The sequence below is a fragment of the Anolis carolinensis genome, chromosome 2, assembly GCF_035594765.1.
Source record: "Anolis carolinensis isolate JA03-04 chromosome 2, rAnoCar3.1.pri, whole genome shotgun sequence".
Taxonomy (NCBI): Eukaryota; Metazoa; Chordata; class Lepidosauria; order Squamata; family Dactyloidae; genus Anolis; species Anolis carolinensis.
The window spans coordinates 304,073,575-304,087,555 of record NC_085842.1 but is presented as its reverse complement, the minus strand read 5'-3'; the positions used below and the strand labels follow the sequence as shown (position 1 = coordinate 304,087,555).

Sequence of the window (13,981 nt, the reverse complement as noted above, 5' to 3'; positions counted from 1 at the left end):
ATAAATATTAAAATGTATACATAAAATGTATACTTAATCCTCCTGTCAACCTAGCAGTTCGAAAACATGCAAATGTGAGTAGATCAATAGGTACCGCTCCGGCGGGAAGGTAACGGCGCTCCATGCAGTCATGCCAGCCACATGACCTTGGAGGTGTCTACAGACAATGCCGGCTCTTCGGCTTAGAAATGGAGATGAGCACCAACCCCCAGAGTCAGACATGACTGGACTTAACGTCAGGGGAAAACCTTTACCCCTATACATAATCAGAGTACAACATGAATGTTTGTGCCCCTTTATTTTTTCCTTTAACAGCATTTATACATTTCAATTCCTTTTAAATATCAAACAGAAAACAATTTGCACTTTCTATTAAGAAATCTCCAAGAGGCAGATTTTTTTAAAAATCACAATCTTCCCACTAAACATTGTATATATAATTTCCTTTGAAAAGTGCAGAAATTGAAACGTTTGGCAGGACCGCTTAATTGTGGAGCCACTGCAGATGTAGAAAATGGATGATGGATTTCTTCGTCACAGTAATAATCATACATTATTTAGCCAGTATATGCAATTACATTTTCTGTATTTCTTTTGATTTGAGAAGAGCTCTTCAAATGTGATTGGAGGTTTTCTGTTAACAAAAGTTGTGCCAGAGATTTCGCTGTGTGTTATTCACTTTTTTCTCTCCATCAACTTGAACATCTTTTCTAAATTCTCTCTTGAGAATCACAATCATTCTAAAAATAAAGGTTTTAGCACAGAAAGAGGAGGGAAGGGAACTATACTCAACCCATGCATAGTGTGTGCAGTAGGAATACAGGCTGCCAGGGTTGTCAGAGTGAAAACTGGAGTGGACTCCTGTACCTTTAATTTCAGAAATTGTTGCTTGTTACCTGATTAAGTGACAATAAACACCCACTAAAAGTCCCTCTTCTGAAGTCTCCAGTTTTTATTTTGCCAGTCCTGGGAATTGTGCCACAGGCCACATTATTTCTTTTATCAACTCATTTAAATTAAATAAACTCTGCTTTTCCCCCAAAACAGGGACTCAAAGTGCCTTAGAGGGGGAAAAAAACAATCAAAACATGGGAAAGATCAAAATTAAAATGGAATTAAACAATGAATAATACTGAAAAAAACATTTAAAGCATGGAGATAAAATGATAAAAAGCAGTTTTTAATTTTAAAAGCATGATTAAACTACAGCACCCACATTAAAATATCTTTCTTTAATAACCTTCTGTTTTTAATGAAACAAATCTTTGCCTGTCCTTGAGCGAATCATTCTAACCTTTCTGAAGAGGGAATTAGAGCCCAGATTCAACCATCTAGCAGTGCATCCACACTGTTGAATTATTGCAGTTGGACACTACCTTAACTGCCATGGCTCAATCCTGGGATCTGTAGTTTGGTGAACCACCAGCACTCTTTGGTCGAAAAGGCTAAAGACTTTGTAAAATTATAACTCCCATGATCCCATAGTCTTGAACCATACTTGTTAAAGTGGTGCCAGACTGCATTCATTCTACAGTGTATATCAGACATGGGCAAGCTTTGGCCCTCTGGATAGCTGTTAGGAATTTTGGGAGTTGAACTCCAAAACACCCTATGAAGTGTTGGCTCTGTCTTTTCTGCTCCTTTGCTTCAGTTCCCTCTGTTTTCCCAATAGTGTAGATACCTCCATTTGTATTAGTTTTGGGATGGAACATAAAATCCCGCTAGAGGCCAGTCTTAGTTGGTCTGTTCCATTTGTCTGTTGAGTGTTTTCTTGCTAGGCTCCTTTTTCTTTCTGCATCAGAGCTACAGTGATTAAAGGCCTGGTCATTGTCTGGCAATCTTAGGCCCAGCAATCCAAACAGGCATCCTTAGTGCCTGCATTTAGCAGTATTCACATACCATCAGTTCCAGAGACAACAGAAGCTTGTGGTCTGCTCAAGTTTCAGAAAGCAGAAGATCAAGACAGCTTATAAACACCAATTTATAATCCATCGCTTTACATCAGAGGCAAAAGACTTTCAAGGATTCCAGAGAGATGACTGCAACCAGCAAAATCGCCTTTCGTAATGTATTGTTTTAAGCTACCTTACAATAGTCCCAGGTGGAGTTAGCCTTTTGTTCTTCCTGTTTTCAGTAAATTAGTTTTAGTTAACTTTCATTTTGCCTAAAGTGCATTTATATGTTAAGAGTCTTGATCATAACAAAAGGTATACAGATAGCCCCCAAATAAAGCCAGACACTATAGTTTTCCCAAAGGTTCGTGCGTGCCATCACACACCCGGAGGGCCAGAGTTTACCCATGCCTGGTGTAGATGCACCCCAGATGGCCTTGTTTAGTGTCTCTGCTAGTAATGTTCATAAAGGTGGTGTGACTGAAAGAAGAGCTGGATGAACTGAACTGTAAAGATATGTGTCACGATGCCAGGGCTCTGCCAGTACATAGGCAGAGGTGAACCAAAACAAACACCCAGCTTGTGTCAAACTGTTTAATTAAAGCAGCACTTACTGTCCGGCTGTTTTCATAGTCCAAAAGCAAAACATAAAAATAGCACTCAGCCACACAAAATATAAAACAAAACTGATAGCAAAGGCCAATGCAGGTTCAGACGAACACCATTGTCAAATGTCCAGTCCAGCAGTCAAACGCTGAGAGTTCAATGATTAAAGTCCAAGGATCAAGAATCTATACCGTAGTCATAGCCAGCGCATAGATCCCAGGTTCCAAGAGTTCAGGAGACAGGTCAGGATACCAAAAATCCACAAATCTGGGAGGAAAACCAGCAACAGCCAAAGTAGGACAAACGCTCTTCTCCTGAAGATTGGTCTCCAGGCCAGCTCCCTATATCCAGTAAAACCCAGCTGCAACCTACTTCCTGCATGCCTCCACCCTCTATTGTTTTCACTTGTAAACTCTTACTTACAGATTGCTCAGCCCTTTAGAACTAAGACTTATATTTCTTGTGGTAATCTCTGAGTGGTTAGACTCAATTTAACCCTCTCTGGGGGAGATTCCACCAAAAATCAGCAGAGTAGCAAAAGCAAAAGCTTTCAAATGCAACAGTTATTTACATGGGGCGAGCAAAGAGAAGCCTTTGATCATTTAGGATTGCAATGGACTGCAGAGTCTCAGTAAAATTTCAAAAAGTATTTATTCAGGTAAAAAGAACTCCATTGTAGATAGAAAGGCTTGGGAGCTGTCTACTCTAGACTGGTTTCTAAGGAAAAATAAGAAAGGAAAAATAACAAACATCTAAATAGTTACATCTTGCTAGGAGAGATGGTGAGATGCTTCTTGTTAGCTAGAAGAACAAAGGGGGAAGAGTGAACCAAAATTGTTCCAACCTCATGGTCCAGTTTATTGGGGCCATAAAAGACATTCTGACCAATGAGAAGTTAGTGTCCCTAAAGATTCACATTTCTACTAACTTCAAAGTAAGGGATGTGACGTAAACAGGATAGAGTGAAACACAGTAAAGCCTGTCTAGGCATGCTTTGGAAACAGGGAAAGGATTCCCTCAATCTAACTCTATCATCTATCTAACTACATCTAGACTTGAGTAGTCCAGGATGATTCCCAACAATATTAACCCCTTTCATCACCAACTGCTAGGCCTGACACCACCAACCACCATCAACTACAGAACATGATCATGACAATATGATTTGCTATACCTGGGTCATCTTATGTTACTTTATAGATCATACTGAGCACTTTGACCAGCAGTTGGCAGAGCTCTTGTAACAAAAAAGTTATAAGAATTGCTAAGGGATACCTTAGGGTTTTTAGGGTGTCCTTGCATGCCATGAGCCCCTGCCCCGATGTTAATGTGTCCAAAACACCTTTGGGGCCAAAATTAGAATCCAAGGTTTGGTGTAATCCTAAAGATGGCATTCTTATAATCATCCTACCTAAAGAGAGAGGTAGAAAGGATAAGTGTGGGCCATCATCCCAAATTATTCCCCTTCCACACTGAACTAAACCACAACAATTCAAACAGATTCTGGTAGCCATATAATCAAGCAAGAGAGGGCAGCAAGAAGAATAAATAACAAGTCTAATTTCTTTTTCCTCCCTTTTAATCTATGTCAATAATATAGTCAGGAATAAGCATAATTAGTTGGTGAGAATCCCCATTACAATTATGACTCACTCCTTAGTTAGAGGTGATAAAACTTTACTGATTTTTAAAAAAATAAAACATCGTAAAAAGTGGCTGGGAAGGTGGGCTAAAAACCATTTCCCCTCCAGCAAGCAGCAGTTATTGACGCATGGAAACTTTTAAAAAATGACAAGAAAGGGATCCTACAATGATGACGAAACTTCAAGCCAAAACAATTCAGGAAAGAAAGATGAGCAGACAGAAAGTTGTCTGCGGTGGGAAAAGCTGATGATGTGAAAATGGCAAGTACATGCTGGGATGTGAAGAGAGTCTAAATTATCTGGAGCCAAATGGGTTTTTGATCATGGCTAATGAGATACAACCTGACAGCAAAGCAGCTGCTTTATCAAGGAAAGCCTAAAGGATGGATGGAGTGGATCACAGAGATCTATAACTGAAGCATAGAGCCAGTGAAGTGTCAGGATTTGAATGCTGGATTACTGAAGACCAGGCCATGAGACTCCATTGTGGGCAAGTCATGTTCTCTCAGCCTCAGAAGAAATCAATAGCAAACTCCATATGAACCAGTCTTCCCACAAAAACACTGTGCTAGGGTCACTGCAAATTTGCCAGAAATAAAAAAATGAAGACCCAAAACAGCAACAACACAATGGAAGAATAGGTAGAGGTATATGTCTACTTAATCTGGCACAAGAGATTTTGTTGCCTAGGCAAAGGATAAATAGTCATCCCCTACCCTTTATATGCATACTGGCTGACTGAGCATTGAATCTCCCTTAGGGTATCAGGTTAGTTCCCAAAGTTGGGTCCACAAATGATGTTGGACTGCAATTCGTTGAAGATCTGATCATTGACCAAAATGATTGGGACTGCTGGGAACTGATGTTCAACAATATCTGGGGACCCAAACTTGGAAGCACTTATTAATGTAAGAGATAGAAGTATCTCTATTCCAAGCATAAAGTGAATAGCAACCCATCCCACGCCAGCATCCTATACATCCAGAGCCTGGCAAAAAAAATAACGCAAACTTAGTTTTTAATGTAAAACATATAAAGTAGCATTGCTTACAAATGTTAAAGATTCCATAACATCTCATAGTGAGAGACTCTTCAGATATAGGAGAGACAAGTGAAAACTGCAGACTACAACATAGAGAACAAACAAACTCTGACTAATTGATGCAGGAAGAGAGAGGTATGGTTAAGATGAATAAACAGCTAATGATATGCCTAAATGCTCTGCCAAAACTCTTCAAAGGAAATACAAATTAGCAAGTATGGAGGCCAGGCATGCTAAGGCTGCTACTTTTCCCATTTCTCTGCCAATGAAGGGAAATGGCCAGGTGCCTCAGAAGAATGGTTTAATTGGTGTTACTTTAAAATCATGTGTCCAGTTATTGCATTTTCATTTGTTGCACACTTTGATCCACAAAGAGAGGTGGGTAAGAAAAATACTATAATAATTGTGATAATCATCATCTAGAATTTTGAGTTATATAGCTAAGATGATTATTGGGGAGTACAGGATTGGAAAAAATGAGATAAGACAGCCCTTCATATCTATGGATTCTGTAACCAGAGATTCAACCATTCGCAGCTTCAAAATATTGTATTCCCCCCTTCTCTTTAAAAAAATCAAAAAAGCAAACTTTGATCCTGGTATTTTCTATAAGGAATACCGTTTTACTACATGATTTGATATAATGGGACTTGAGAATCCACAGATTTTTGTATTTATGGGGGTCATACAACCAAAGCCCATCAGAGACCAAGAGCCCACGTATGTCTTTTTCACAATTTGGAATCAACTAATTCAGCTCAGAAAACCCACATCAACCCAACTAATGCAGTTATTTGTGTGATATATATTGACTGTCACTCAACACAACTGGTTTTGGAAATTGTGCAAGAAATTCTCCAGAAGCAGAATAGTGTTATGTTTAGAGTGATGGAGAAAAACTACGGTGATTTAAAATCCCACTCAACTGTGAAGCTCACAAAGTAGCTGTGGGCTGGTCATTCCTTTTCCAATTTAAAGTAATGCTTCATGTGATTATTGTGAAAGATGTGAGAAGACAGCCATATAAGTTGGTGAAAGGTTAGGAGAAGTAAAATGGAATAAATAGTTCTTCAAGGGCTGTTGGGTAAGGTAGTCAAATGGAATCTCTACATTCATTACCTAACGTTTGGATGATTTCATGCATGTTCTACTTGGGAAAGATTCCAGGAACTGTGGCAAATGAAATGGTTTACGGTAACGATGTAAAGAAACCTTGACCAGGATGATATTTTACACAAAATTGGCACCTTGTTATAGCTAAAGGGCATTATGAGGATCCTCCTACCCTACAGAGATATCACTTCTAATTTGAGACCAGGGTGTCACATAGCCTTCATCATCACACACTTGGCATGTTTTTTGCAATGTTGGTGCCTTCAAGTTGAGTCATGGTGACTCTATTTTATAGTTTTCATATTGTCTGACTGTTTCCTTTGGTAAGACCAATGTCAATTGATCCACTGTCATTCTACCTTTTCACCTGCTTTTAAAATGTCCTAGTTTCTTTTTCTTTCTTGCATCATCCCCTTCATCTTCAAATTACTCCCACTGCCACAAAATGAGTTTAAAATGCAACAGTAGTTTGCACTAGCCCAAAGTTCTCTGTAGGGATTTTAACCTTGGTCTTTCAGACTTCCGGTCCAACACTCAGACCTCTCTGCCACTTTTGTGGTGTACTTGGTGTCAAACTCCTGCTTCTGTGAAAAACTAGTGTGTATGTTTCTCTTTTATAAGCACATTCACACAGAGAACAATCAGGACAGCATAGACTGATTAATCACCAAGATCCAAATAGCCTTCCCAGTGCTACTGCTTGTACTGCAAGGCAGCAATTATATTACTGCATTTTCCCACACTGTGCATTTTACAGGTTTGCACGCAAATCACTCAAACCGCTAAGGAGAACACAATTTTTTCTGCTGAGACCAGCCCACACACAAAGCCTACCATCTCACCATTAATTAAACTGGAATGGTTTTTTAAAATGTTTGAGGTCAAAAAGTCAGAATTTACATCCTTCTTTTATGGTAGTGGTTCTCAACCTGTTGGTTCCCATATGTTTTGGCCCTCAATTCCCAAAAATCCTAACAGCTGGTAAACTGGCTGAGATTTATGGGCTTCAGTCTGATCCAGTCAGGTAGTTGACATGATTCTTTACAATAATAGTTACACCTCCCATCTAAAGGGTTGGACAGGTCCATAAATATGCAAGACAAGCCACAGCACATCAAACAAAATGTAGTTCATCATTCTGTTCCCAAGGCGGCCATTTGGATGCACATGGCAAGCCATTAAGCAGTGCAGCAGTGTTTTTGTTTTCATGTTCCCCAGTAATTGGTATTTACAAAAATACTCCTCCTCAATGATGATACAGGACTACAGGCCATTGGTTACCTGATCCTCTACTAATCCTCTTTTGCAACAGTCCAAGTTGGCACCGATCCTTACACCTTATGAGCGAATCCCTTAGTCAAAGATCCTGCTGCAGGGACATCCCAAGACAATTTGCTCTTTTAGACATAACTACAAATGCACCAAAGTCAAGGTATATAATAACTAATCCATAAGGCGAGATATATAGTAACTAAAGCTTGATAGAGTTATAGAATTACAGAGTTGAAAGACACCACAAGGGCCACCTAGTCCAGCTCCCTTCCATGCAGGAACACATAATAAACACACTCCGGACAAATGGCTGCCTAGTCTCTGTTTAAATAATAATCATAATCATAATCATAAGGCTTTATTTATAACCCACCCTCTCTCCAAATAGGCAGTGTAATCCACTGCTGAACAGCTCTTTACAGGGAGGAAAGTGTAGTTTGGGTAGCTCTGGCATAATGGCACGGCCCAAAAGGCCATGTGAAGAAGTCCATTGTTACATTAGCCTTCTCTTTTCCAGGCTAAATATATCCATGTCATTTTTCTGCAAGTTATGGCAGAAAATCCCATAACTTGCACTTTCCATCTGTGGTAGTACAGTAGAGTCTCACTTATCCAACACTCGCTTATCCAACGTTCTGGATTATCCAATGCATTTTTGTAGTCAATGTTTTCAATACATCATGATATTTTGGTGCTAAATCCGTAAATACAGTAATTACTACATAGCATTACTGTGTATTGAACTACTTTTTCTGTCAAATTTGTTGTATAACATGATGTTTTGGTGCTTAATTTGTAAAATCATAACTTATGTTTAATAGGCTTTTCCTTAATCTCTCCTTATTATCCAACATATTCGCTTATCCAACATTCTGCTGGCCCGTTTACGTTGGATAAGTGAGACTCTACTGTAAATACAAAAACACAAACAACAGGATAACACTGAATGAAATCCAAAATCTGCTGCCTGAGACAGTTAAGTACTGTATTCATATTTTATGGAACAGAACAGCCAATACATATATGAAGCAGCTCTTCTCTTGATAAATTCATATGGTATCTCCTCCGTTAACTTTGGGGTCTATCAGTATCCATATCATGCATGTGTCTATAAATCTCTGCCCCCCCCCCAAACTTGCATTTTTAATATGCTAATTACCATAAATATTTCCCATTACAGTTCCCTGCTTTTCATTAAAAATACAGTACAACTATGTGTGTACTAAAATGGACTTTTGTATTTACGCTCTCTCAGCCCCAAAGGATGTTGATGGCAAATCATATGCAATTGCTGTAAGAAACAGATTAAAGGCAAGGAACATCAGCAGCAGCAGTAGTAGTGTCTGTTTCTGTACTTGCAAATAGGAGATTTGATTCTTATCTCATTTATATTTTTGCAAATGATTTAGTTGGAAAAATCAATGCTAAAAAGGATTGTTTACTATATTAACATTCAAGAAAGCTAGTAAATTTATTTTACAAAAAGTTGATGTTCTTACATTTGTTTTTATGATAAAAATTGATGGTTTTGTACCATTGCATACAATTTCTTCCATTGTTTAAATTTAGGGTTTCTAAACTCCCTACAATACAAGGATCATGATTAAAGTGTGTACAACTTCACTAAAACAGTTCTGAAACAACTCAACAAGTAAATTTATCAATTTTCTTAACTGTAAAAAAAGTTTTTTAAAATTGCATATCAGGATCACAGAATCTGGACAGAATCTGAACATTATATATATATATATATATATATATATATATATATATATATATATATTTGCATAACAGAAATACTTTCTGTATATAATATAAAAATGCATTCCTTTTGTACAAAATAAGTTCTCATCATTCCTGATTCTTTCATCACGGTTTCCATCCAGTATTTTTTGAATAACCATTCCTTATCTAGATCAGAGCCTTTTCTGTGGCTCCCTTTTCCAAGAGATGTCGATGTAGAAACAAAATTAAGGTTGAGTAATAACTTTTATTAGCTCATTAAAATGTCACAAGTATGAGAAGCTTTTTAATGCTTCAAGAACTCCTTATCAGGCATGATGATAAAAGATGAAAAAGTAACAAGAAGAATCTGCTGATATTTCTCAAAAACATTGGGATGAGAAAAACCTTCCTGTGTTTCCATTTTTCAAGGTTGAAAATTGTGCACAACTTTAATAAAGCCTAATAGCAAAATATTGTTTGTTGAAAAACAGGCAGTCAAATTGATATTTTATTCTCTTATTGGATTATTTAAACTACAAAATACAGGAACTGGAGTGAGGAAAGAGAAAGAAAAGAGTCAAATATGAAATATGTAAGACACGTGATCAAGGGCTATGTATTATACTATTTACACAAGTCATATTACTGTCATATTTGAAATCCCTGATATTTGGTGAATCATATAAAAAAGAAGGTAGAATTGAACACTTGGAAGGTTGCTGAGTGAATGAGTTTGAGATCTCAATCCAAGTGTGGCAAAAATTGTGTTAAATGAGCAAGAATCTATGCCAAATTGAATGAGGAACTGCAAGTGCACATTTCATAGACCTTGTGGATTTTTAAAATGTGTAAGTTTTAAATCTTGGGAAGTCAAATGATACTATGAAATTATAGAAAGCAGATGATGCTTTTCATTATGATTTTTAGACACTTTGGTCATGCCTCTATAGTACAGATGCCTGGAGGTTTGGGTCAATAAGTTTTATATATAGTTTGAAAAACTAGTCAGATCTACAGAATCCATTAAGCAATAGTCTTAACAGTGGATGAAACCTTGCCTGCATTCTTTACAGAGCTCGCCAAAATGCTAATATTAACATTACATCTTTGTAAAATAACATTTTGGACTATATCCCATAGAATCCTGTGACTCTGCATTGTTTGGAATTACTTAAGGCTATGCTGCCTGGAGAATTATGAGACTTGTATTCCAAAACTTTTCCAGATTTTGCCAAATACATCTCAAAGACTACTTGTTCATTCAAATTGATTGGGAGTTATTTTGACTTCTGTTGATCATGCATTTGATCATCAACACAGACTTCCTTTCCTCCGTTCCGTTGATAATGCTTTTGCTATCTCATTCATGATTTAGTGACACAAAGGATTAATACTAGGTGAAGAAAGAGAAGCTAGAGAACTGGGTTGCTGTGGGTTTCCAGGCTCTATGGCCGTGTTCCAGAAGCATTCTCTCCTGACATTTCACCCATAGCTATGGCAGTCATCCTCAGAGGTTGTGAGGTGAAGCTAGAGAACCTTTGAAGATACTAACCACAGACATAGGAGAAACCTCAGGAAAGAATGCTACTGGAACATAGCCATCGAGCCCAAAAAACTCACAGCAACCCAGAAGCTAGAGTATTTGTTACAGGGCAGAAGCATGATGGGGCAAATTATACATACAGGCAGCCCCCAAGTTATAAAGATCCAACTTACAAACAACTCATAGTTAAGAACGGGGGGGGGGGTTAACCTTTCTTTGTGCTATCCAAAGCTTAAAAAGGTATATATTTGACTGTCTTGTTCATAACTTGGGGACTGCCAGTAATAGAAATGGATTGTAATAAAAGGTCAAAGGACTTTATTGCACAAACCTGTTATTCCAGTACAGTTGTGTTACTGTTGAGAGTGGATACATGCCTTGAGCAAACTCGATATCATGCCTCTCTTCATTAGCACAGTTATGCCAACTCACCAATTTGTGGTCCTGCAATTGTCTTCCCGCATGCCCTCATAACACCACTTTCCTGTACTATCAACAAGGAAGTGGAAGGAATCCTTCATACTAAGATAAGTGATAGGAACATTGCAAGATTGGAAGCTCTTGATGAGTTTTACTTGTTAATAGCTAGGGATGGGAGAATGATGGAAAGGAGGCAGAGCAGCAATGGGATACACACAGCATCATGTGATAGGGACCATCACAAAGGTGGAAGTCCAGTTGAAATGCTGGTTTGCCTGTCTCATGTTCATATTGATACCGATCAGAGTATAGTTAACGTGCATTTGGCATACACCCAAAATTCAAATTTAAATTCAACTAATAGAGTAGGGGGCCCTGGTGGCACAGTGTGTTAAAGTGCTGAGCTGCTGAACTTGCGGACCAAAAGGTCCCAGGTTCAAATCCTGGGAGCGGAGTGAGTGCCCGCTGTTGCTCCAGCACCTGCCAACCTAGCAGTTCGAAAACATGCAGATGTGGGTAGATCAATAGGTACCGCTCCGGCGGGAAGGTAATGGCGCTCCATGCAGTCATGCCGGCCACATGACCTTGGAGGTGTCTATGGACAACACCGGCTCTTCGGCCTAGAAATGGAGAGGAGCACCAACCCCCAGAGTCGGTCACGACTGGACTTAACGTCAGGGGAAAACCTTTAACCTAATAGAGTATATGTTTATTAATATTCCCTATACAAGCCAGACCAAGTTTTAAGATACAGTAGAGTCTCACTTATCCAACATAAATGGGCCAGCAGAATGTTGGATAATAAGGAGGCATTAAGGAAAAGCCTATTAAACATCAAATTAGGTTATGATTTTACAAATTAAGCACCAAAACATCATGTTATACAACAAATTTGACAGAAAAAGTAGTTCAATACACAATAATGCTATGTAGTAATTACTGTATTTATGAATTTAGCACCAAAATATCAGGATGTATTGAAAACATTGACTACAAAAATGCGTTGGATAATCCAGAACGTTGAATAAGCGAGTGTTGGGTAAGTGAGACTCTACTGTATTCAGAAAAGGCCTTTCTTTTAGTCCCGCCACAGATATGTTTGGGCTAGATATTATAGAAAACTTTTTAGTAGTTGTTCCTAGTCTGTGTAGTTTCCCTCCACGCTTCTCAAGCTATCTCATGTAGGAGAACAACAAATTTTCCCTCACTGAAATACTGGCTTGGTAAGTCTCCATGGATAGGCAGTTCATGTTTCATGAACCACAGTCGTCCAAGGTATTGTTATAATTCATCACTGAAATGGCACATTTGTACTAAACACTTTAAATATGAGAAGAAGAGGAAGAAAACTAAAATTACCCTCTAGAGCAGTGGTTCTCAACCTGTGGTCCTCAGGTGTTTTGGCCTACAACAACCCAGAAATCCCAGCCAGTTTACCAGCTGTTAGGATTTCTGGAAGTTGAAGGCCAAAACATCTGGGGACCCACTGGTTGAAAACCACTGCTCTAGACTATATGCTGACCGCAGTAAACCAACTTTTCGTGCTGTTCCAAAAAACCCACAACACACAACCTCTCCAAAATTTAAGAATGGGTGTTCCCAGATCTCAGGACCTGCCGCTTCCTCTTCTCTGGTTCTCAGAGGAATTTCAGGATGAAAGCACTGTCTTGAAAAGTGTTTCTGTGTCTTCATTTATTATATTATTTTAAAATGTTCCCTGGTATACCCTGCACAGTTATTCTTGATGATTATGTTATCATGGTTAAAGCCTATTAAAGTGATATGCCCCTCATAACAGCAACATTGCAACATCCTCGGGGGCTCCTGCCTGCTGGTTTCACAAAAAGGTCACCTCCAGGTCTCAGATTTTGGCCCTGAAATAGCAACTCTACAATATATGTCACAAGGGGACACTGAAGTAGCAGCAACTGAGAAAGGCCAGTAAAACCCAAATATCAATATTGTGAAGACTCATGCTGATTTAAGCTAATTTAGAAGAGCTCAAAGTCTCCGAAGTTTATTTCTCAAAATAGCCTTACACATTTCAGTCAAAACAATATTTGTGTGGCCTTCTTCAGGGATCAACTATTTAAAAATCAACCTGAGGGCTGATTTTTGGCTAATAGGCAACGGGGTTATTCTGAGAAATCAAAGCTTCTTTCACTTATCTTGAGCCCTTGTCTCTCCTCTTTTACATACAATTCATCAAATGTTTTCATCCTCCTGGTTTCAGCCCCAGACGTAAATTATGTGAGTGAGCAAAATTATGCCTCCATATCAGGATGTTTAGGTACATTTGCAGAACTGTACCAGTTCTAACACTTTACTATCCCTTACCAATAAGACTAACTTCCCAAAATAAGAAAGTTACACATTTTTGATACGTTCTATTCCAAGTGAGCAAGTTTGTTTCCTCTTTGAAAACAAGAAGGAAAACAAAAGGCAGCACTGCTTTGGGTCTCGATCAAGAGAGAAAAGCTGGGAATAATAATAATAATAATAATAATAATAATAATAATAATAATAATAATAATAGAGAGGGAACTCGGTGCTTATGGACAGTATGGTATCTCAATTGCAAAAGCACTTCTTGAATATTCTTCCCAGAACTTTAACACAAGATATTGTTGCTCTTGTTGTGTTATTAGAAGGTAATAGTTTTGCTTTACATTTTAGTGCTTTTTCTCGTGCTACACTTGGGCACAAGTTGTGTACAGTACTGGTG

At 38.4% G+C, this 13,981-nt stretch overlaps 1 protein-coding gene across 1 annotated transcript in view; it reads right to left on the bottom strand.

Moving 5' to 3' along the window:
* Positions 1-13,981, bottom strand: part of prlr (prolactin receptor) — a 196,911-nt gene that overhangs the window by 163,009 nt on the left and 19,921 nt on the right. The gene's annotated exons all lie outside the window — the stretch shown is intronic.